Genomic DNA, 23,833 nt, shown 5'->3' on the forward strand with positions numbered 1-23,833 from the left:
TAGGTCTATACCATTCACGGTTCCATAATATTTTTTGACACATATGGATGTACTGTACATCGTCCATTAGGACGATGTTGCCCCCTTTATCCGATGGCTTGATTATAATTGATTTGTTTTTAGCAAGGGAGTTTATAGCTTGGCGTTGTTGGAATGTAATGTTAGATGCATGTGGAGACCTAATTCTTAACTTATCCACGTCATTGGAAACCATTTTCAAAAAGGCGTTTATATTTGAGTTCTGTATTGGGGGACATTTGTCGGATTTTTTCTTCACCATAGGATGAGGACATGAAGGTTCATTGGGTGCTTGATCAACGCTTGCTAATAGCAGGGGAAGATCAACGCGGTCAATGAGATCCTCATTTTCTTCTAAAAGCGAGATCAAAGTTTCAAGGGCAGGGTTATGCGGAGTATTCAGAGATGTAGCTTTAGGTTCTTTGTTGAATAATACTTTGAAATTTAATTTGCGTGCAAATAGATGCAGGTCCTTGACAAAATCAAATTTGTCAAGGCCTGCATCTGGACAAAAGCTTAATCCCTTCCGAAGGGCCGTGGATTCATCTTCCGTTAAGATATGGCTTGAAAGATTAATAATAGTAGACTCTGTGGGGGGTGAGGGGGGAGTAATTAGATGGGTGGTGTCGATGTGTGGGGCTGTGGGGATAGCTGGTGAGCTTGTTGGTGAAGAATCTCTAAAAAAGAGGTGTGTTGTAAATCAATGGTGCTGGTAAAAGAAGAAGGGGGTTGAGTGGATAAGGGGTTAGTAACTAATGAGGTCTGGTGATGTGGTTGTGGTTGAAGGTTGTTTTCAGCTAATTGATTTGTAGCAGGTGATTTGAAAAGGGGATAGACATTTTTAGAAGTGGATTTTGTGTTAGGTTTTTTTGAGGAAGATTGATTACCATGTATATCACCTGGGAAGGGTCTTTTGGGACGATCATTATTGAATGTTTTTGGATTGGGATAAGGATGTTGAACATTTGTTGGTATAGATGGATCGGTTTTTCTATTGGTGTTAGAATTATGTTTACGTGTTGTCCAATCATACGCTTTTCCCAATTTAAATGTGTTTTTGTCACGATTAAACTTTTTTTGTTTTTTACTCATGATGTTCTTGTTAAATAGGTCCAGGTGTTGTTTTAATTTGGATTCGCGATCCTTAAATGTCTTATGGGTTTTGAAGTTTTGAATTTTTTCACAAAGTGAAGAAATTTCTGTATCCAAGTTTTTTGATCTCAGGGTATACTCCTCGACGAGGTGTTTCATTAAAGAGGTCGAACAGTCACGAAGTGACTGTTCCCACTTCAATTTAAAGGATGGACTTATATCGTCCAGTGTGGGGAAAATTTGGACTCTAAGTCCAAAGGGATTAATGTTATCTCTGAGGTAGTCGCCAAAAGATTTTACATGCCAAAAGAAAGAGGACTTCTTTTCTAATAATTTTGTTAATTGAAAAAAACATGAAAAAATCTCGATATCTATGTATTCCTTTTGATTATACTCATCTGTATATTGAGACATAAGTGTCTCCCAGTCATCTCCTACAAACCCCGACATTATAATCACCCACAATATTAATGTCTTAAGCAATGAAATACCACTATAATATTAAATGTAGAATACAAGTGATCCAAACAATCATAAAGAAAAAATCAAAAAATTGTCATGAAGCAAAGGACAGGGGATGTGAACCAAGCAACATCCCGAGCCTTTTAAAGGCTTCAAACAGGGACAACAGTGGGAGCGAGCGGGGATACGGTATTTGCTACCAAAATGTACAAAATGGAAGATGTGCTCTCACTGTGTCCCTAAATACGAGTGCCACATCCCGATATGAGAAGCATATTTGAGAATTCCCCTTGGGGTGGGACTTTGGAGGTCACTCAAAAGATATACAAAAAATTGTATTTAAATATATATTGGTTTTATTACAAAAATAATAAAAAGTGAACATACACAAATAACATTGAAAGCTAATAAAATTATTGGCAAAACTGATATTGATATGAAGGTGTGCAAATCACTCAACCAATTATTCCAAGCAAGATCCGACGTTTCAAGGTAAGAACCTCTTCTTCAGGGATTTTTTGGGGAATAATTTTATCTGTAAGTATTGAAGAAATATATCAAAGCAAACAAGCAGTTGTTGATAATATAACAACAAAGTATTCATATAGGCATGTTTTTAAGTATAAACATACATTCATTTATAGAACAACATTGTAAGTAAAAAAACGTTATATACACTTACATGGTTGAAGGATGCATGGACACCACAATTGTTTTGCCATAGATTAAAAACATGGAACATTAGCAACACCCACAGAAATCATCGTCAGCCTTGTCTATAAATGGGAGGTTTGGTATTTGGAGTGGATCCAATAAAGAATATAGCATATGGTGGAAAGTGTGCAGACCAGAGGGGGCCCAAATTGCTCCAGCTGGAGTCAAAATTGGCTCAACCAAGGGGGCGGGGGTCAGTCACAGTAATGCTGTAAATAGCAAGGAGATACAATGAATAAGACGTAAAAGGTAAAAATAAAATCCAAAAATGTTTGTTTTATCTGGGTACAATGTACAGAGAGTACAATGACGCAGCAAAACCAAAAATATGCACGTATATACAAATACTACATACATAAAAGGCAATAGCCCGATAGATAAATGTCTAATGAATGCATGTGTGGCATTTTACTAGGATCAGGCATGGTTGATAGCACTACTAAAAAAGAAGACAAAGACACCTGGGAGTACATTCGCCCATCCTTCCCGGTGGTTCCAACTTTTTATGCCCTCCCCAAGGTCCATAAGGACCTTGGGGACCCCCCAGGGAGGCCCATCATCTCTGGGTGTGGGTCTATTACAGACAGTGCAAGCAAAGTCCTTGATAAATTTTTGAAACCTTTTGTTGTTAAACTTCCATCTCACATACGCGACACTATACATTTCTTACAAAAGATCAGTGATCTCACCCTGCCTCCTGGGTGTCTTCTGGTGGCGATTGATGTTGAGGCATTGTACAGCTCGATCCCCCATTCTAGGGGGGTCGCAGCTGTACGCCACACAATCGCCACCAGTATAGGCCTGGACGCATATGGGGAGTTTATGCTGTCTATGTTGGAATTCATTCTAACACACAACGTTTTTTCATTTCAAGGCTCCCACTTCCTCCAGGTACAAGGCGTAGCGATGGGCACATGTTGTGCCCCATCCTACGCCAATTTGTACCTGGGGGAGTGGGAGAAAACAATCCTGGCAGATGAAGATCTCACGATATACACCGACTGCATCCGCACATGGATGCGATATATTGATGATGTTTTTGTGATTTGGGATGGATCTAGAGAGCTGCTTAACAGATGCATGGAGAGACTTAATCGTAATGAATTTAATCTAAAATTCACGATGCATGCTGATACCACTAGGATAACCTTTTTGGACGTTGAGGTCTTCTGTGATGGGGATGGTGTTCTCCGCAGTGGACTTAATCGTAAGCCCACTGCTGGGAACACCATCCTCCACGCCACGAGCTTTCACCCCCAACCGCTTATTCGCTCAATCCCGTCGAGTCAATATCTACGTTTACGTCGTAACTGTACCAACGTGGATACTTTTAAAACCGCAGCCACCGGTTTGAGGGACAGACTGCTTGCGAGAGGCTACTCTCACAAGCTGCTAAAATCTGCATACAAGAAGGCATTGTTAAGCGACAGAGACTCACTTCTTGTCCCTAGAGTCCGTGAAAATGATGATACTCTGAGAATTATTACCACTTTCTCTCAGCAGCATCAGGACCTAAGGAAAATTATTGAAAAATACTGGCATATTTTAGCCTTGGATCCAGTTTTAAGCCCACACATACCTTATAAACCATCAATCTCATACAAACGGGCACCAGCTTTGAAGGATAGACTGGTGCATAGTGAACTAAAGAGCCAGTCTACTTTCGATCCATGCAAGTACAAAGGTACTTTTTCCTGTGGGGCATGCCACTATTGTAGTTACATGCATACTATGCAGAATCCTATCCTCCCCAATGGCCAGAGGTTTAAGGCCAAGCACTTTGTGAATTGTAAGACTATCGGCATCGTATACCTTTTGATTTGCGAATGTAATTGTTTTTATGTTGGAAAAACTAAATTAGAATTTTGGAAACGCATATTAGAAGTATGCGTAAACGTGACCCCGATTTGCCTTTGGGCCGCCATGTGTCCAGTGCACATGGGGGCAAATTCCCTAAGATCAAGTTTTTGGCCCTCGACCGGATCCATCCCAGCCCCAGAGGAGGCGACTGGAACAAGCGCCTCCTCCAAATGGAGCTGAGATGGATCCATTCGCTAAGGGCAACGGAACCCCCAGGCCTGAACGACATGGTGTCGTTTAGACCCTTTTTGGAGGGGTTTGCTTCTGGAGGTATGGAGAGATGACATCTTCCTCCTCCCTCCCGGAGTTTCCCACATAGTACGCTCTCCCTACCAAGCTCCTTGGATACTCTGTATATTCACCTGTTAACCCACATTTTTCTGTCTATGCAATGTAATGGAGTTATTTGAAATATTTTGTAAAAGGACATGGAACTGACACCACCTACGGCCTCGTCGATTCAGCCTTGATACCAATATATATATTCTCTTTGGTCACTAGAGCAGCTGAGTGTATGTTTGGCTGCCTACTAACAAGTGGCCAATTGGTACCACTATAGCATAAAATAGCCCAAGATCATAATAGTTGATGTCATTATGGTCATAACATATAGACATTTTTATTTCTAACACTTGCATGTATTATTAGAGTACATGCATCTGTTTGATTGACATTCTTTTGTGTGGATATGATCGTGCATCCTCGGGGACCCTTCGCTCTAGCCCGGCACGGGGTCCGGGTCTGATATACAAGACCCAGAGATTCCTGGCGGTGGAGACCTTCCCTGCTGACATCTCCGGATGTCCTCTCCACTTCCGGGACACGCCGCTGTACGCATTCGTGCGCTTCAGCGACGTCACTTCCCGTGCCGGTGGGAGACGTCCGCCGGCTACGCCTCTGGCCTCTCGTTCCGGTGACGCACTTCCTGTGGTCATCGGGGCGTGGTTATGGGCGGGTCTGGCGAGCGCCGCTCAGGGAGCCCAGGGCCACCAGGGGGCGGAGATGCAATCAGCTTGATTGCTCTCACCGGACTGCGCTCCTATTTAGGCACCACTCCCAGCATGGAGCACTGAGTACATCCATTGCTGGGAGGAAGTTTGCCTTGGAGTCTGCGGTCTTAAGATCAGTTCTCATTATCTCAATGGGATTTACCAACCTTCATTCATATATAAATATGCACATTTAGCCTATGTCATGACTATATTTCATCTCTATATACCCAGTCTCACTGGCTATCCTCTATAGTCACAAAATTGCTAGAGCATGGGCTCTATTTAACTTTATGCACTAGCTTCTTTTTTAGTAGTGCTATCAACCATGCCTGATCCTAGTAAAATGCCACACATGCATTCATTAGACATTTATCTATCGGGCTATTGCCTTTTATGTATGTAGTATTTGTATATACGTGCATATTTTTGGTTTTGCTGCGTCATTGTACTCTCTGTACATTGTACCCAGATAAAACAAACATTTTTGGATTTTATTTTTACCTTTTACGTCTTATTCATTGTATCTCCTTGCTATTTACAGCATTACTGTGACTGACCCCCGCCCCCTTGGTTGAGCCAATTTGGACTCCAGCTGGAGCAATTTGGGCCCCCTCTGGTCTGCACACTTTCCACCATATGCTATATTCTTTATTGGATCCACTCCAAATACCAAACCTCCCATTTATAGACAAGGCTGACGATGATTTCTGTGGGTGTTGCTAATGTTCCATGTTTTTAATCTATGGCAAAACAATTGTGGTGTCCATGCATCCTTCAACCATGTAAGTGTATATAACGTTTTTTTACTTACAATGTTGTTCTATAAATGAATGTATGTTTATACTTAAAAACATGCCTATGTGAATACTTTGTTGTTATATTATCAACAACTGCTTGTTTGCTTTGATATATTTCTTCAATACTTACAGATAAAATTATTCCCCAAAAAATCCCTGAAGAAGAGGTTCTTACCTTGAAACGTCGGATCTTGCTTGGAATAATTGGTTGAGTGATTTGCACACCTTCATATCAATATCAGTTTTGCCAATAATTTTATTAGCTTTCAATGTTATTTGTGTATGTTCACTTTTTATTATTTTTGTAATAAAACCAATATATATTTAAATACAATTTTTTGTATATCTTTTGAGTGACCTCCAAAGTCCCACCCCAAGGGGAATTCTCAAATATGCTTATGTAAAAATTAAGGATCCCGCGCAATGGAAAATGTTTGGAAGGGGTTGCTGCCTACCCCGAATATTTCCCACTGATAGTGAGAAATCAAGGAATAGAAATAGATGTGCGGGCCTTGGCGCTATTCTGCGTGTTGTAAATGTATGCAAGGTGTAAATTGCTGAATAAATATTCCAATTTATACTAGTTCCTGATTACTGGCAATAATGATACTGGTAAACTGTGTCTTCAGTGTAAACCAAAAAAGAAATGAATAATGGAATTGGTATAGCAATTAATCAAGTCATAAATCAATGTATATTCACATATATATATATATATATACATATTGGTGATAAAGTGCATTAGTGCATAAATAGATGTGAAGTATTGCGTGAATCAGTCCATAAAATAAATAAATAAAATATACTGTATCCAAAAAAACACTAATATTCTAGAAAAAAAGTATTAGCCAGTGAGTATACACAATATTGTAGGCAATCTATATAAGGTGTGACAAAGTGCTGAGTGCTCCAAGGAAACATATATTCAGTTGACAGTACTGAAACCAATAAATAATTGTGGGAATACTACATATATATAGATATAAATTAATAGTCCACAGTTAGAGTGCTAAAGCGTGATATCTATAAATTAATAGTCCACAATTGAAGTGCTGCGTGCCGAAGAAAAAAAGTTCTCCAAGTGAACACAATAACAGTAAGTTTGTGTTTGTGCCAATTCTGTGTTAATGGACAAAAGTGCTGGTGCGGTTTAAGGATACTTGCTGTGCCCGGTGAAGTGCTCTGGACCCCCTGTTGTGTTTGCACTCATCCCAATGTGTTCCTCATGAAGGGGTAACAAGCTTTGCACAGCAAGTAGATGGCAGGAATCCCTCTGGGCTTTCCTATGTATCCCTGTGTGGCTTATCCCTCTTGTTCCTGTAAGGACGTATGTGTCCCACTCACAAAGGACCTGTCTGCTGGGGATCCCGTAGGGGCTTAATCCATGAAAAGAGAATGGTATGCCATAGTGTGATAACGTTTAAACTCTGTTTATTAAAACATTAAGTATCCACTCACATGTAAATGCCGTAATACAAGCAATGTCGATCGGCGCCCAAGCCGGATGTCCGGGTACGGATGCGTTCCACAGAAGTGAACCACAATCAGTGGAAGTGACGGAGTGACGCACTGTCCCGCCCTACGCGTTTTGTCAGTGCTGACATCAGGAGCGGCCGCCCTGAAGTGACTCCAAGACACAAAATATCCAAAGGCTCTGCCGCCGTAGGAAACAGCGAAGGGCCTTTGTGCACCGGGGACCCCACAGATGTGGCCAACGCCCACACCACGCCTATCAAGCAGCACCCACCAGTGCAGCTGTCACATATTAATTATATGTGACCTGCATTAGAGAGTCTCTAAAGGCCCACAAAGACCCTCCACTGCATATTTCTATCTCGGGAGCCGAGGCTCCCAACACGCATGTGCATGAAGCAATCACGTGCTGGCGGTGTCATGACGTGGGACGCTGCCACGCCCCCACGTCTGGGCGGCACCGCGTGCCATCTCACCGGAGGATGTCTCCATAACGCTAATTCCCACACATTTACTTCAAAATAAGCATCAGCTGCAGGATATCTCATTAACTATCTTCATCCTGATAAGTATATATACCACACTCGGCAAACACTAGGTTAGCTGTTTGGGCATTGAACAACTTTGCTGCTTGGGCTCCCTATGTACGGATAGCGGTATGTGGCATTTATTATTTCACTTAAACCTTCTGACCAGGGTCCAAGACCATACCCTGATCATAATGGTTTTTCCTTTGGGTTGCCGGGGTCATTACACTGACTAGGAAACTCCAATAGTAATTTGACTGGTGCCGTGTGAGCTGTCCATACTATGACAGTCTCCGCTAGGCTCCAGGCATATATACATTTGTTACTTTATGAAAATGATAATGTTCTCCCCTAACAAAGAGATACAACAGCAGTAATACATTTAATATACTTTTACAAAATTATTTTTGACATTGTAGCATTATAAGGGCACAGGTACATTACCAGCCCTGGGTCCTTGCGACTCACACAGTCCAGTTGGCCTGTGCATCGCATCATGCGATCTCTGCAACATCCTCTCCAGTTATTCCTACCCACAAGCAGTACCCATTCGTCAGCTCTGTTTTGAGTCGGTATTGGATAGCATCTTTATATACCAATCCTTTACGGATACGTGAGTACTGCAATGTATAGATGTATATGGCATTATATAGCATGCATTGATTACATTTTGACATATTGTACTTATATTACACTGTCTCACTTAGATATATGTGTGAATTGGGATGCAGCCTCTGAAGATGGACGTCACTCCATTAATTCCAAAACATGTTAGGCGTCATCCATATCCCATCACTACATTCTAATATGTATAACAGGTTTATGTATTTTGCATACATGTTTAGTGTCTCCGTACCAGGGACACAAATTTGTATTGTGCATTTTTTAAATTATTTGTTAATAAAATGAGTACAATTTTACGCAAGGTATTTGTCAATTCAGTCCATGAGGGGGTTTTCAAGCCTGTTCTCTTTTGTAACATTTTATTCTCTAGGGTCTCTGCTATAAAAAAAATAAAAATTATACATACATACACACACACACATATATATATATATATATAAAATGTTTGGGGGTTCCAAGTATTTTTCTAGCAAAAAATAAATGATTTTAACTTGTAAGCAACAAATGTCAGAAAAAGGCTTAGTTTTTTAGAGGTTAAAGAGGAAGTAAACTCTTGAAAAACGTTTTTCCCTGCAAAGTAATTGCATACTAGCACATTATGTGACACTTACCTGCAACGAAGCCTGCGTTGTCCCTGCTGTCGGGCGCATCCATCTTCACCCATCATCTTCCGGGTCTGCGGACTTCCAGCTGTATTACTGCCTGAAGCTGCGTGACGTCACTCCCGCGCATGCACGCGGGAGCCGCCAGTCACGGCACAGGGCTCTGAAGAAACGGCATGGGCGGCCGTTTCTTCAGAGCGCATGCGCCGATGACGTCATCGGCTGCATGCACTGTAAATATTTCTTAAATGGTGCAAGTTTAGGAGATATTTACAGCACCTATATTGAGGCTTACTTATAGGTAAAAGTAATTAAAGTGGATTTAAGACCACTTTAAATTGCCCTTCTTTACAGACAGTTCATTCCTTTGATCTAAAAGAACAAAATGATACATTGTAAAACATTGTGTTTATAGTTATCTAGAAGCCCTAACAATGTTGATAAACATTTTCGGAGGCTTTTTTTTTTTTGACAGCTGTGAGTAGAGAATAGCTCTGTAAGAATCGAGGACATGCCTTTTTAAGATCGTTAAGGGGGGGTGAATCGAGATCCTGATTTTTTTTTTTTTTTTTTTATGATTGATCATGCTGCTCCAATAGATTGGGGTGTTTGCTTTCTAAAATGGGGTCATTTTGTAGGTAATTCCATTTTCCTGGTGCTCCAGGGCCTTCAAACATGAGCTAGGTAGTCCCGAAACGAAAAGTGTAATTGATGCCTTTAAAATACCTGATGGTGCTACTTGGATGTTGGGCCTCTGTATGTGGCCAGCCTGTGGAAAAGTCTCACATGTGGTATCGCTATACTCAGGAAGAGCAGCAGAATTTATTTTGGGGTGTAAGTGCAAAAATGCCTATGACATGTATGAGAAAGAACTAGCTTATATGACAATTTTGTGGAAAAAAGAAAAATCTTAATTTTCCAAACAATTATGGGCAAAAAATAGCAACTTCAAAAAACTCACTATCCCTCTTACTAAATACCTTGGACTGTAATCTTTACAAAAAGGGGTCATTTGGGGGGTATTTGTATTGTCCTGACATTTTAGAGCCTCAGGAAATGAGATAGGCAGTCAGTACATCAGGATCGATCAATTTTCAGTGATCCATAGCATAGCTTGTAGACACTAGAACGTTCACACAAACCAATCATTATACACATATCAGGATTTTTTTTACTAAAGACATGTGGCAGAATACATTCTAGCCAAAATGAATGACAAAATTAGATTTTATTGGATTTTTTTTTTTAAAAACTGGAATTAGAAAATATTTTTTCTTCAAAATGTTCGCTTATATCGCTAAAAAAAATAAAAAAACACAATGGTGAATAAATACCACCAAAAGAAAGCTTTATTTGTGTGAAAAAAAAAAAAGATACAAATTCAATTTGGTACAATGTAGCATGACTGAAAGCTAAAAATTGGTCTGGGTAGGAAGGGGGTGAAAATGACAGATACAGTTTCTCATATTCTTAACCATTGGGTTATACTGCCCCCTACAGGAGTAGGACACCAGGCAGAAATCAAAGTCTGGCTACGCCTATTGGCAGTCCCAGGGGGTATACTCCCTCTCTCTGCTATAGGCACAGTTTGTTACAAGCAGTGTCAGAGAAAATACAACTTCACAGAGGGATGGTGCTGTGTCCGTCAATGAACATCAGAGAAATGGATTTTACGGTAAGTAAAAAATCCAATTTTCTCTTTCGTTACCTGACGAACACAGCTCCTGATATTCTTATGAAAGTGGGAAAAAAACCTATGCGCTTGACCATATACCAGATGTAATAGATAAATCGAGTGGTAGATACAGAGTATAGATAGGGAACAAAAATAATTAGCAGCCAATTTTGTATAGTGTCACCACATACATCAAAGTAAATTAAAAAATCAATAAAATCGGCGCTCAATTAATCCCAATTAAAACTTAATAAAATATACACATCAATAACAAAGTATTAATAAGTGATATCAAATAAATATTAGTGATGTGGTAAAGTGCACATGTGCCAAAAGTGCATAGAAATGCATAAACATGTGTGGAAATAAACCTCAATAAATAGCAGCAAAGAAACAATCCAATGATAACGAACAAATGTCACTGTAAAGAAAGAAGTGACAGTGAATTAAAGTGCCAAGTGATGATAGACTGATCAAAACTCCAAAATGGTATGATCAGAAGTGAAGTGATGGTATATACACAGTAATAGAAACCGATAGATATCTGTGTAATAAATAAACTGTGACTAAATGAAAATATCAGAAAATACATTAATAGCAAAAAAATTGCAAAAAAACAAACCCAAATGCTCAAAGAGTGAGGGTAAAAGCATATAAAAAATAAATAACTTTTATATGGACAAATGTTCATAAGCAATTCATAAGTTCATGAAAAAACAGAAATTCCATAAAAAGTGCTGATGTGCAAAGAATTGCCGAATGTGCGGAAAACTGTGAACATTCACAAGGTGCGGGAAACTGCTTTTGATGTGGTGGTGAGCATATATCCTTAAATGAGTGAAATGGCCGCTCACCTCCAAGACACTCTTTGTTTATACCAATAGGTAATAGGGTCTCATATATGGAAGTTAATGGTCCAGTGGTTGTCCCTTTAAGGCAGGCTCTTATGGTCCTTTTAGGTAGCCAACATCAGACATCAGGGGAGAAAATATCGTAGGTGGATTTTGAGGTGGGATTGGTCAAAACTGTCAAGAACAACCACCTTGGATCCAGAAATGAGCCATCTGATTTAAGCTAATTCAGCCATGCTTTGGCACTAGTGATTGAAGCCATCCTTATATGTTCCTCTTTGTCCTTGTTGGGTGTGGGACGTCCCAAAGCAGTGTTAAAAATGAGGGGTGAGAACAGCAAGGCTAAAAACAGTAGCCAACCAGGCAACAGGGGCTCAACCAAAACAACTTGAGCCCACCTGAAAAAAACAATACACGCTCAAAGAGGACTAAGTTCTCTAAACAGCAGCCTGCAAAAACTTGCGGTCAAAAGAGGCATCCGCCAACACATCCAATTTATAGAAACTTTGTAAAAAGTGTGCACCCACGACCAGGTGCCTGCCTTGCAAACCTGCGTCACTGGCGCCTGATGACAGAAGGCCTGGGAGGCACTGAGCACCCAAGTAGAGTGCTCCTTGATAGGGAAAAGGACGAACCTTACCCCTGATGGAATAGGCCTGAATCACCGCCTGTCTGATTCATCTGGTCGCAGAGGAAGCAGACAACCCTGTCCGAGACCCATCCATAAGCACAAATAGTGTGTCTGACTTCCTAAAAGACTCCATAGCTGCCAGGTACACCCTAATTGCCCAAACCACATCCAAGGCATGCAAGGCAATTTCCTTAGAATGCTTTGGCCTGAGACACAGGGAAGGCAACACAATGTCTTAATTCAAATGGAAATCAGAGACAACCTTTGGAAGGAATGACGGACAGGGGCGAAGAACCACCTTATCTCTGTGAACCAACAAGCAAGGTGAACGACAGGATAATGCCACCAGTCAACACAATGTCTTCATTCCCACCTTCTGAGACAGCGTAAACAAGAGAATCTCCCAAAGGATCTCAACGGTAAACTTCCAGAGGACCGAAAGCACCAAATTGAGGTCACAAGGCGGCAACGGAGACTGCACTGGAGGAACCAAATGGTGAACACACAGAAGAAAGGTACACACCAGGGAGAGTGTGGCCAAGGGTCATTGAAAGAAGACCGCCAAAGCCGACACCTGGCCTTTGGTGGTACTTAAGGTCAATTTCTGTTCAACCTCCCGTGAAGGAAGGTCAAGATCCGAGCCACTGAGAAGGCGCGAGGATGAACCCCGAGGGACTCTCTCAACGCGATATACGTCTTCCACGTAGGATTGTAAATCTTCCTAGAAGTAGATTTCCTAGCTTTTAACAGCGTTAGAATCACGATTCAGACCAACCCCTATTCTTCAGTACCCGCTTTCAACAGCCAAGCCGTCAAAGCCAACAACTAAAGCAGGGTGGACGATTTGCCCTTGGGACAGCAGATCCTCCCTGAGAGAAATCTTCTAAGGAACGTCGGTGACCAGCCGCACCAGATGGGCGTACCAAGCCTGGCGAGGCGACTAAGATGTTTGGATTGGATCAGGCAAGGACTTTAGAGGCACAATTGATAAAAAACACAATTTATTTAAGAAATTATTAAAATCAGCAATAAAGGTGCATATACCTCATATAAGAGGACAACAATTAACAGTACATACAATAATATTACATAGAATATATACGTAGATTGAAAGAGTAATATCCTACTAAATCACAAATAGGGCCTTGTGATCGGTGACAGGAAGGATAACTGTCGTGCGTCAGGGTCCCATGATTTTGCATTCAAGCAGTAGATGGTGGATAATTACAGTGCTCAACATGTTTCGCTTTTATATAAAGCTTCATCGGGAGCTTAAATCATATTTCTGATATTTGTTGTGGTACAGTGGGACAGGTTAGTGAACCCACAACGTGGGATTAATGAGAAAGGTGTTCAAATTGCAGATGGACTCCAGGTATGTGAGGGTTGTCTATAGATATTTTCTTAGAAAACAGACTATTTTTAGGACCTGCTGGTTTGTAAATCCAGCCAAATCTGAAAGCTAGTCTTTAATCCGCATGTATTGAATGGGGGCATAAAGGTAAGAGCAGCCCTATTAGTAAGCACTATTCAAGCTCATAGCAGGAACGCTTAGTGCATTTTTAGAACTCCTGGCTCACATGAACACCTTGCTCGGATGGGGAACTAGCTTTCAGATTTGGCTGGATTTACAAACCAGCAGATCCTAAAAATAGTCTGTTTTCTAAGAAAATATCTATAGACAACCCTCACATACCTGGAGTCCATCTGCAATTTGAACACCTTTCTCGTTAATCCTACGTTGTGGGTTCACTAACCTGTCCCACGGTACCACAAAAAATATCAGAAATATGATTTAAGCTCCCGATGAAGCTTTATATAAAAGCGAAACATGTTGAGCACTGTAATTATCCACCATCTACTGCTTGAATGCAAAATCATGGGACCCTGACGGACGACAGTTATCCTTCCGGTCACCGATCACAATGCCCTATTTGTGATTTAGTAGGATATTACTCTTTCAATCTACGTATATATTCTATGTATATTATTGTATGTACTGTTAATTGTTGTCCTCTTATATGAGGTATATGCACCTTTATTGCTGATTTTAATAATTTCTTAAATAAATTGTGTTTTTTTATCAATTGTGCCTCTAAAGTCCTTGCCTGATCCAATCCAAACAAATCTTCTATTGTATTTGGGATGTGGCACATTCCTTACTTATAAAATACCCCATCCTTTTGGCGATCAGAGTACTGCTATCTGAAGGCGCCATATTCGCTTCAAAAAAAAAAAAAAAGAGGCGACTAAGATGACCGGAATCCCTTATGCCTCGATCCTGCGTAGAAGTCTTGGCAGAGGCTTGAGTGGAGGGAAGGCGTAAATCAGAGGATATTGACCCCACGGGGCTACCAGCGCATCTGTGGCGTCCGCCAGAGAATTTGCACATATTGAGCCGAGACGCCAACAGATCCACCTCTGGGGTGACGCATTGGAGACACAACTGATGAAACACCTCCAGGTGATGAGACCATTCTCCCTGGTTCAACGCCTGCCAACTGAGGTAATCCACCTGCCAGTTTTCCACTCCGGGAATGTGTATGGCAGAAAGGGCTGGAATGAACGTTCTGCCCACCTGAGAATGCTGTGGCATTGTCTGATTGAATGTGCACTGGACATGCTTGGAGATGATCCATCCAACATTTTAGGCATAGTCTGATCGCTCGGAGCTCCAGGATATTGATCGGTAGTCTGGACTCTTCAAGGGTTCAGACCCGCTGAGCTGAATTTCCGTCAAACGCCTCCCCACCCCGACAGGCTGGCATCTGTGGTGACTACCGTCCAATACAAGCGGAGGAAGGATTTGCCCTGCCGGAGCGCCAGAGAATGAAGGCACCAGATCAGGGACCCTTTTGAACCTCCGCTCAGCTGGATTTGGTTGTCCAGAGACTGCAGTCATGTCCCATTTGATCAGAATTCTCCCTTGAAGGGACCTCGTATGGAACCGTGCAAACAGGACTGCCTCGAAGGATGACATCATCAGGCCCAGCACTCGCATGCAAGTCCGGAGGAATGACCATCTGCTGGAAAGCAGGATGCGAGTTGCAGCCTGCAGTTTCTGAAGTTTGTCCAGAGGAAGGAGTACTCTGGCTAAGGCCGAGTCCAGAGTCAGACCAAGATAGTCTAGTTTCGTGGAAGGAACCAAGGCAGACTTATGAAGATTCAGAATCCAGCCGAACTTCCTTAGGGTCCGTATGGAGATCTCCAGGTTTTCCACCAGCAAAGTAGGAAACTCTGCCTGCAGAGGAAGGTCGTTCAAGTAGCCCAGGACCGAGATCCCCTGCTGACATAACAATGCTAGCACCAGGGCTAAAACTTTTGTGAAGACCCGAGGAGCGTAGGCGAGACCAAAGGGAACGCCACAAACTGATAATGCTCCTCTCCCACGGCAAAGCGGAGGAAGCACTGGTGACCAACACATATTGGAATGTGAAGGTAAGTGTCCCTGATGTCGATGGAGGCAAGAAAATCCCCCTGATGCAGGGAAGTCACCACCATGAGAACAGACTCCATTCTGAACTTCTGCACCTGCACAAGCAGTTCAGCACCTTGAGGTCCGGGATTGGACAAGCCTTGCCCTCGTTTCTGGGGACTGTAAACAGGTTTGAGTAAAACCCCCGAAAACATTCCGAAGTCGGAACCAGGACAATCACCCCTTGAAGTAAAAGGTCTTGCACCGCCTCAAAGAGAGCCTATAAGTGGACCGGGGACAGTCGCATGTTGAAAGGAAAGAACCTTTCTGGAGGGTAAGAATGAAACTCAATCTTGTAGCCGAACTGTATGACTTTGTGGACCCACTTGTTTTGTACCGGGTAAGTCCACGGGTCCGGGAACCAATGAAGACGCCCCCCACCCCAGATACAGGCGAGGGCATACCTACAAAGGGGCCTTGTCCTCGGGTCTGGAAAAGCTCGCTCTTGACTTGCCAGACCAAGTTCGCTTGAATCCTTCAGAGGAGGCCCTGAAGGGCTTCAAACCCTTGTAAATCGACCCTGAGGGACAAATAAGAGACGATAAGGAAGGAGGGCCCATGTCTACGACGAGGGAGCTTGCCCTTAGTAGCCTGCATAAGAAGGGTATTCTTCCCCTGGAGACCTTTAATGATGTCATCCAGGGTAGCACCAAACAGGATATCTCCTTAAAAACGGGAAGATTAGTCAAGGCCTTTTTAGAAGTCTGATCCGCAGCCCAGCATTAGAGCCAAAAGACACACTGAAGGACCACTGCTGAAACAGAGAGCCGAGCCACTAGGGTAGCCACATCCAAAGGGGCATTAAAGATAAAACTGCAGCCCCTGGACCAGCTGGTCCACCAGCTCAGCAAAAGGCAGGGCTGTTTTCCCTCCAGGTCACGGCGTAAAAGTTTAGCACACTCGGTCAGAGTCTGCGACACCAGGGCAATGGTAAATATTGGCCTCAGTGCCGAACCAGCCAAGGTGTACATTTTGCGGACCACAGCCTCTGTCTTCCTGTCAGCTGGGTCCTTAAAGGCCAGGGACTCTTCAACTGGAATCATGGTTTCTTTGTTAAATTTGGAAACCGGAGGGTGGGTCCACCACCGGTGGAACAGTCCACTTCTTAAGAAGGGACTCCTTATAGGGGTTTCGCCTAGCAAAGCAGACCCCAAGGGGACGCTTTGGTTGCCCCAATTCTGTAGTGACAATTTTGTCAAAATAGAAGGGGAAAGGTTACACCTTTGCAGCTCTGGATGGCTTCTGAGTGCCAAAGGGGACCTGAATGTCCGTTGCAGCGGTGTCCTCCATCTTTAAGGTATCACGCACAGATACAATTAGTGCGCCCCCCAGTGCCTTTTTGTGCACGGTTGCAGAAGTGGAGGAATACTCCTCACTGTCTGAGGATTCAGGGCGCATGGTTGTAGACCCATGCAGGGTGACCAACGTCCGCGGCGGCCAAATCAGGTTCAGAATCTGAAGGGGACAGATGAGGCAGGGGAAGTCAGGGGGCGTTTTTTGCCAGCCCGTCGCCCAAAAGCCAACTCCACCCGGGACACAAAGGACTCCAGGACCGCTGTCAGTGCATTGATGGATGGATGGGACCCAGAGGGCCCCGCGGCCTCAGAGAGGGGATCAGGTGTGGAGATGTGTTTTAAAAGACTCCATGAGTCACCAGGGGGACCCCACAAAAAAGTGTAAAACACTACTAAGGGCCACTCCCACCGCTCTGGCAGCACACCCGGTTGCCAGTCACAGAGCCCCAATCAATCCTCAGCAGAGAGGGAGAGGACCCCACCAGACTCACCACCCCGCGGAAACCAGGCACCACAGCCACCAGGAGAATCTGCACTCCGGCAATCCAGAAAGGAAAGGATTCAGGAGTCAGCACCAGGGGATGAGGAGGGGCTTCCACTGTCATGGCTGCTACTTTTTCTATAGTAAATCAAAAACATTGCGGCTGTGCATTGCACCACAAAGGCTGCAAGGAAAGGTGGCCCCACGAAGCACCGCGAGGCTCCCAGGAGAGATCCCTAGGCCTCAGGATAGGCAAAGGCAGGACGGGGGAGCCCTGGCAGGAGCACTCACCAGGTACAACCCCCCCCCCCGCACAGCCAATCGTCCAATGAGGGAGCCCGCATCCACCCCAAAACCCTCCAGGGGGAGAGGGGGGACAGCTACTCACCAGAGCAGCAACCAGGTGGCCACTTCCACCTGGCAGAACCCCTTGTCATCGAAATGAGGGGGCTGTCAGCCAGGAGGAACTTTGTGACTCAGGCTAAGACTCGGTCGTATGCGACCTCGTGAGGCATTTAACTCGCAGACCAGCCCCCGTCTGGTGGGGCTATTTTGCGGCCGACCTAGCGCGGAGCTGAGGTCTGCGTGTGCTTGCTGGCCAGACTGGGGTGACCACTGAATCTAGACTATCCAGCCCGTCGCCCAGTCCGGCAGTTGATTGTAGATCTCTCAGAAAAAAACAGGAGGAAAAAATTTGTCAGGACCAGAGATCCCAGCAAGGAACTAGGTTCTTACTCGTGACTAGGCAGAAAAAAAAACTGAGTATCTATAAAAGAGAGAGGGAGAGAGGGAGTATACCCCTGGGACTGCCCATAGGCGTAGATAGACTTTTTTTCTGCCTAGTGACCTACTGTATGGGGCAGTATAACCCAATGGTTAAGAATATCAGGAGCTGTGTCCGTCAATGAACCAAAGAGAAAAACGGAATTTTTGTAAAATCTTACCTGTAAAATTCCTTTCTCTGAGTCCTCCGACAGTCGCCGCCTCTTCATATTCGTCACATATGGGGTATTAGACTTTGCTCCGAAGGAGTAGCTAGGCAACAGAATATGTTAACATTAAAGCTTTTAACATATCCCACCCTCAAGGGGTGGTCCCCTCAGTCAATACCCTCCTACTTCCTGCAACCATATCTCAGTTTTAGTGGAATAGCAGTAGAGTATACAACCAAACCCCAAAAGAGGGGCGGGGGCGGCGACTGTCGGAGGACTCAGAGAAAGGAATTTTACAGGTAAGATTTTACAAAAATTCCGTTTTCTCTTACGTCCTCTGACAGTCGCCGCCTCTTCATATTCGTCACATATGGGGACGTCCCAAAGCAGTGCAAACATGAGGGGTGGGAAACGCATCCGCGTCGAAAAGGCAACGCAGTCTCCGCATCAAAGAAAGGAACCTTACCAAAGGAAGGAAACCAGCTGGACAACAGGAAAAAACAAGTGCTCAACAGGAGCAACCAGGAAAAGACAAATAACCATGGGATGAAAAAAATTATCCCAACAGCCAGTGGTCCCCAACAAGGGACCCTAGGGAATTGCCGCACTAAGAACCTTGCGGCCAAAGGAAGCATCCGCCGATGCCTGAACATCTACTTTGTAGAATTTTGTAAAAGTGTGTACGGTCGACCAAGTCGCCGCCTTACACACCTGGGCTACAGAAGCCCCATGACGACAGGCCCAAGACGTACTCAGAGATCTAGTAGAGTGCGCCTTCACAGGCGCAGGGGGAACCTTCCCCTGCAAGGCATAGGCCTGCTCAATGGTCTGCCTGATCCATTTGGCGATGGTAGAGGCCGACGCCGCCATGCCCTTCCGAGGACCCTCTGGAAGAACAAACAAGGAATCCGTCTTTCGAAAAGACTCAGTCGATTTAAGGTAAACCCTTATCGCCCGAACAACATCCAGAGAGTGTAATCTCACCTCCTTTGGATGTTTAGGCTTCGCGCATAGCGAAGGCAAGACAATATCCTCATTAAGATGGAATTCCGAAACTCTTTTCGGAAGAAAAAAAGGATTAGGTCGCAAGACCACCTTATCCAAATGAACAACCAGATACGGAGACTTGCAGGACAAAGCTGCCAGCTCCGACACTCTGCGAGCCGAAGTGATCGCCACCAAAAAGGCGACCTTTTTGGACAACATAGACAACGAGATCTCCCTGATCTGTTCAAAAGGAGCACGTTGCAACACAGACAGAACGAGATTCAAGTCCCAAGGGGACAGAGGATCCCTCCTAGGAGGAACCAGATGCCGCACACCCTGAACAAAAGTGCCAACCAAGGAGTTGGAAGCCACGGGACGTTGAAACAGAACGGCCAGCGCAGACACCTGACCCTTTATCGTAGCCAGCACCAAACGCTGATCGACACCCGTTTGAAGGAAGGACAGCACTCGGGAAACCGAGTAAGTGCGAGGAGAAAATCCCCTGGACTCACACCAAGCAAAATAGGCCTTCCAAGTACGGTAATAAACCTTCCCCGAGGAAGACTTCCTCGCGTTGATCAAGGTATGAACGACCTCTGGGGAGAGACCCTTCTCCCTCAGGACCTCGGTCTCAACAGCCAGGCCGTCAAAACCAGCGACTGTAAAGCAGGATGGTATATCGGTCCTTGAGACAGGAGATCGTCTCGAAGAGGTAGACGCCACGGGGCGTCGACCGCCAGATTCACGAGGTCTGTGTACCAGGACCGGCGAGGCCAGTGCGGTGCCACAAGAATCACCGTGCTGCGTTCCAAGTGTAACCTGCGAAGGAACCTGGACAGCAACTGAATCGGTGGAAACGCGTACATCAGCCTGTACTGATGCCACGGGGCCACTAACGCGTCCGACGCGTCTGCCCGAGGGTCGCGCGTCCTTGCCACGAACCTTCTCACCTTGTTGTTGAGACGAGACGCGAACAGGTCCACATCTGGAAGACCCCACTTCGCGCACAACATCTGGAAGACAGCCGGGTGGAGAGACCACTCCCCCTGATCCAGGGTCTGGCGACTCAGATAGTCGGCCTGCCAGTTCTCCACCCCCGGAATGTGAACCGCCGTTATCGCCGGGACATGAGTCTCGGCCCAAGTCAGAATGTCGGCCACTTCTCGAGCCGCTCGGGCACTCCTGGTGCCCCCTTGGTGGTTGATGTAGGCCACCGCCGTGGCATTGTCCGTCTGCACCCGAACCGGGCAGCCCTGCAGCCGGTCCGTCCAGCGATGAAGACAGAGATTTATCGCATGCAATTCTAGAATGTTGATCGGGAGGGAGGACTCCCCCCTCCGACCAAGTCCCCTGGGCGGACAGAACGCCCAGAACACCACCCCAGCCCGACAGGCTGGCATCCGTGGTGATTACCGTCCACGAGATAGGACAAAACGACTTGCCCCCGGACACCATCGGGGACTGGAGCCACCACAGAAGGGCTCTTCTGGTGCGATGACTCAACAAGATCAGAAGATCCAGAGACTGAGGTCGCCCGTCCCACATGGACAGGATCTCCGCTTGGAGACCCCGCGTGTGAAACTGGGCGAAGGGAATCGCCTCGAAAGCCGAGACCATCAATCCCAGACATCTCATGCACGTCCTTAGAGACGAGTGCGGAACGTCCCTGAGGGACCTGACTTCCTCCTGGAGAGTCCTGAGCTTGTCTTCCGGCAGGAAGACCTTCGCCTGTACCGAGTCCAGAATCATTCCCAGGTAGGGAAGACGAACCGACGGACTCAGCGTCGACTTTGGATAATTTATCGTCCAACCAAACTCCTGCAGAGTTTGTATCGTGACAGACAGGTCCTCCTCCAGACCCTGGCTGGTCGCAGACCGAACCAGAATGTCGTCCAGATACCCCAGGACAGAAATGCCCTGGGCTCGCAACAATGCCAGAACCGGTGCAAGCACCTTGGTGAAGACCCGCGGAGGCGAGACCAAAAGGCAACGCCACGAACTGGTAGTGATCCTCCGCAATGGCAAATCGAAGGTTACTCTGGTGACCCTCGAAAATGGGGATGTGAAGATACGCATCCTTCAAATCCATGGAGGCCATGAATTCCCCCGGAACCAGGGCAGCCACCACCGACCGCAGGGATTCCATGCGGAACTTGCGAACCCGCACAGAGCGGTTCAGAGCCTTCAAGTCCAGAATTGGACGAACCTTGCCCTCCCCTTTCTGAGCACGGTGAACAGATTGGAATAAAACCCCCGAAATCTGTCCCGATGAGGCACCGGAACCACCACTCCCTGAGCCCTCAGGTCCCGCACCGCCAGGTGTAGGTCCCGCAAACGCTCTGGAGACAGTTGAAGATTTGAGGGAAAAAATCTGCTCTCCGGCCGAGCGAGAAACTCGATCTTGTAACCAGATCGAACGATCTCCTGAACCCATCTGTCCCGCACACGGGCCAACCAGGGCTGAAGAAAACCGAGCAAGCGTCCCCCCACCCCAAAACTGGGTGAGGGCGCCCCTTCAGGCCGCACTGTTATGGGCTGCGGATCCGGATTGACCGGACTTCTGTTTTCCAGACCAGGGCTTCTTCTGAGAGCCTTGACCTTTGAACGGCTTGCCCTTGTAGTGCGGCCGAAAGGCACGAAAGGACCCCTGAGGGGGCCGAAAATTAGCATGCTTCTTCCCAGAAGCCCCCTTAGCCTTGGGGAAATGGGGCAAGAGAGTGCTCTTACCCCCGGTGATCCCCTTAATCAACACATCCAAGGACTCCCCAAAAAGGCGAGACCCATCATAAGGTAGATTGGCTAAGGTCTTACGTGAGGACTGGTCCACCGACCAACATTTCAACCAAACCAGGCGGCGAGACAACACCGCCACGCTGTGCACACGTGCAGCCAACGGAACCAGGTCCAGGTCCGCATCACACAGATACATGACACCCTGGTGGATTTGATCCACCATATCCAGGGTCGCCGGCGAGGCCGAATCGGCCACTAGGACGCGCCTAAGCATCTGCGTCCAACTTGCGATCGCCTGGGCCGCCATGAGAGAAGCAAACAGAGCCTTAAGCATAGAACCCGTAACAGAATAAGTATGACGGGCAAGAGACTCCAATCTCCTATCCGTGGCATCACGGAACACAGGGGAATCCTCTGCAGGAATCGCAGTGGCTTTGTTTAAAACCGCAATTGCGTGATCCACTGGGGGAGGCACACACCACCTTTCATCAGTGGAAGGCGAGAAAGGATAACGCAGCTTGAACCTACTTGACACAGCAAAAGGTTTGCGCAGATTGCGCCATTGTTCCTTAACAGCGCGCTGAAAATCATCATTGCAGGGAAAAACCTGCGGCGTCCTGCGTTTTCTCTGCGTCCCATAGGCCGCCAAGGCAGCGGGGGGACACACTTCATCCTGCAAACGCAGCGTTTGCTTTATGGAAGCAATCAATTCATCCATGATTGCAAGCTCTTCAGGCGAGCCAGGGGGAGAATTATCAACCCCCTCAACTTCAGCCTTCACCTCGGACCCCACTAGATCCAGGGAGGAGCGGGACCCCGATAAGGAGGCCCCCGCCATAACAACCCCATCACCTTCACCCTCAGAATCAGAGGAAAGAGCAACTCTGGGTCTCTTAGTAGATTGAGCAGCCACCAGCATCTGCACCTGAGCAGCAAGGCCAGCCACAATAGTGGCTAAATCCCCCCCTGGGGGGGAAACAGCGGTCCCCTGGCTTTCCACCAAGGCGATAGGAAATTTGCCCTCCTGAGAATCCATTGCCCCTATAATGCCGGATAATAAAGGGTTAACTGCCCCCTTAAGCAAGCGCGGCGAGCGCAGCCCACCGCACCACACACAAGCACAATAAGACCCCCACAGGGAATATTCAAACTGAACACAGGCAATGGATAGCAAGAACAGAAGGATAAAACCTGAGGAGACCCTCGCCGCTGCTGCTGCCTCGATCGGTGTTCCTGGAGAAGAGGAAGTGATGCTGCCAGGGCGCTCTATGAAAGCCTATGGGAGGCTACAAGAAAATGGCCGCCATGCATGTAAAACATGTGGCCGGAGCGAGTGTAGGCAAAATGGCGCCGTTTGGCGCCGAAACCGCCGCTCCACAGTGCAGTAATGCACACATGTCATCCACGTATAAGAACACATGTCAGATCGCCGCAGCGATCGCTGTATAATGCCCAAACATGCCATAAAACATGCCCCACAGCACACAGCTTCTCACACTGACCAGGCTGACACACACAGTGTCACACAGCTCCCCCCCCCCCCCTTGCAGCCCACAGCATGCAGCCGAGAGATAGGGAGACAAACAGTGTGAATAGAGGCAGGATACACAGT

General features: G+C 45.8%; 1 protein-coding gene across 1 annotated transcript in view; it reads right to left on the minus strand.

The window, feature by feature from the left end:
- Window positions 1-23,833, minus strand: part of TERT (telomerase reverse transcriptase) — a 413,108-nt gene that overhangs the window by 17,477 nt on the left and 371,798 nt on the right. The gene's annotated exons all lie outside the window — the stretch shown is intronic.

Source organism: Pelophylax lessonae (genome assembly GCF_965119305.1).
Source record: "Pelophylax lessonae genome assembly, chromosome: 5".
Taxonomy (NCBI): Eukaryota; Metazoa; Chordata; class Amphibia; order Anura; family Ranidae; genus Pelophylax; species Pelophylax lessonae.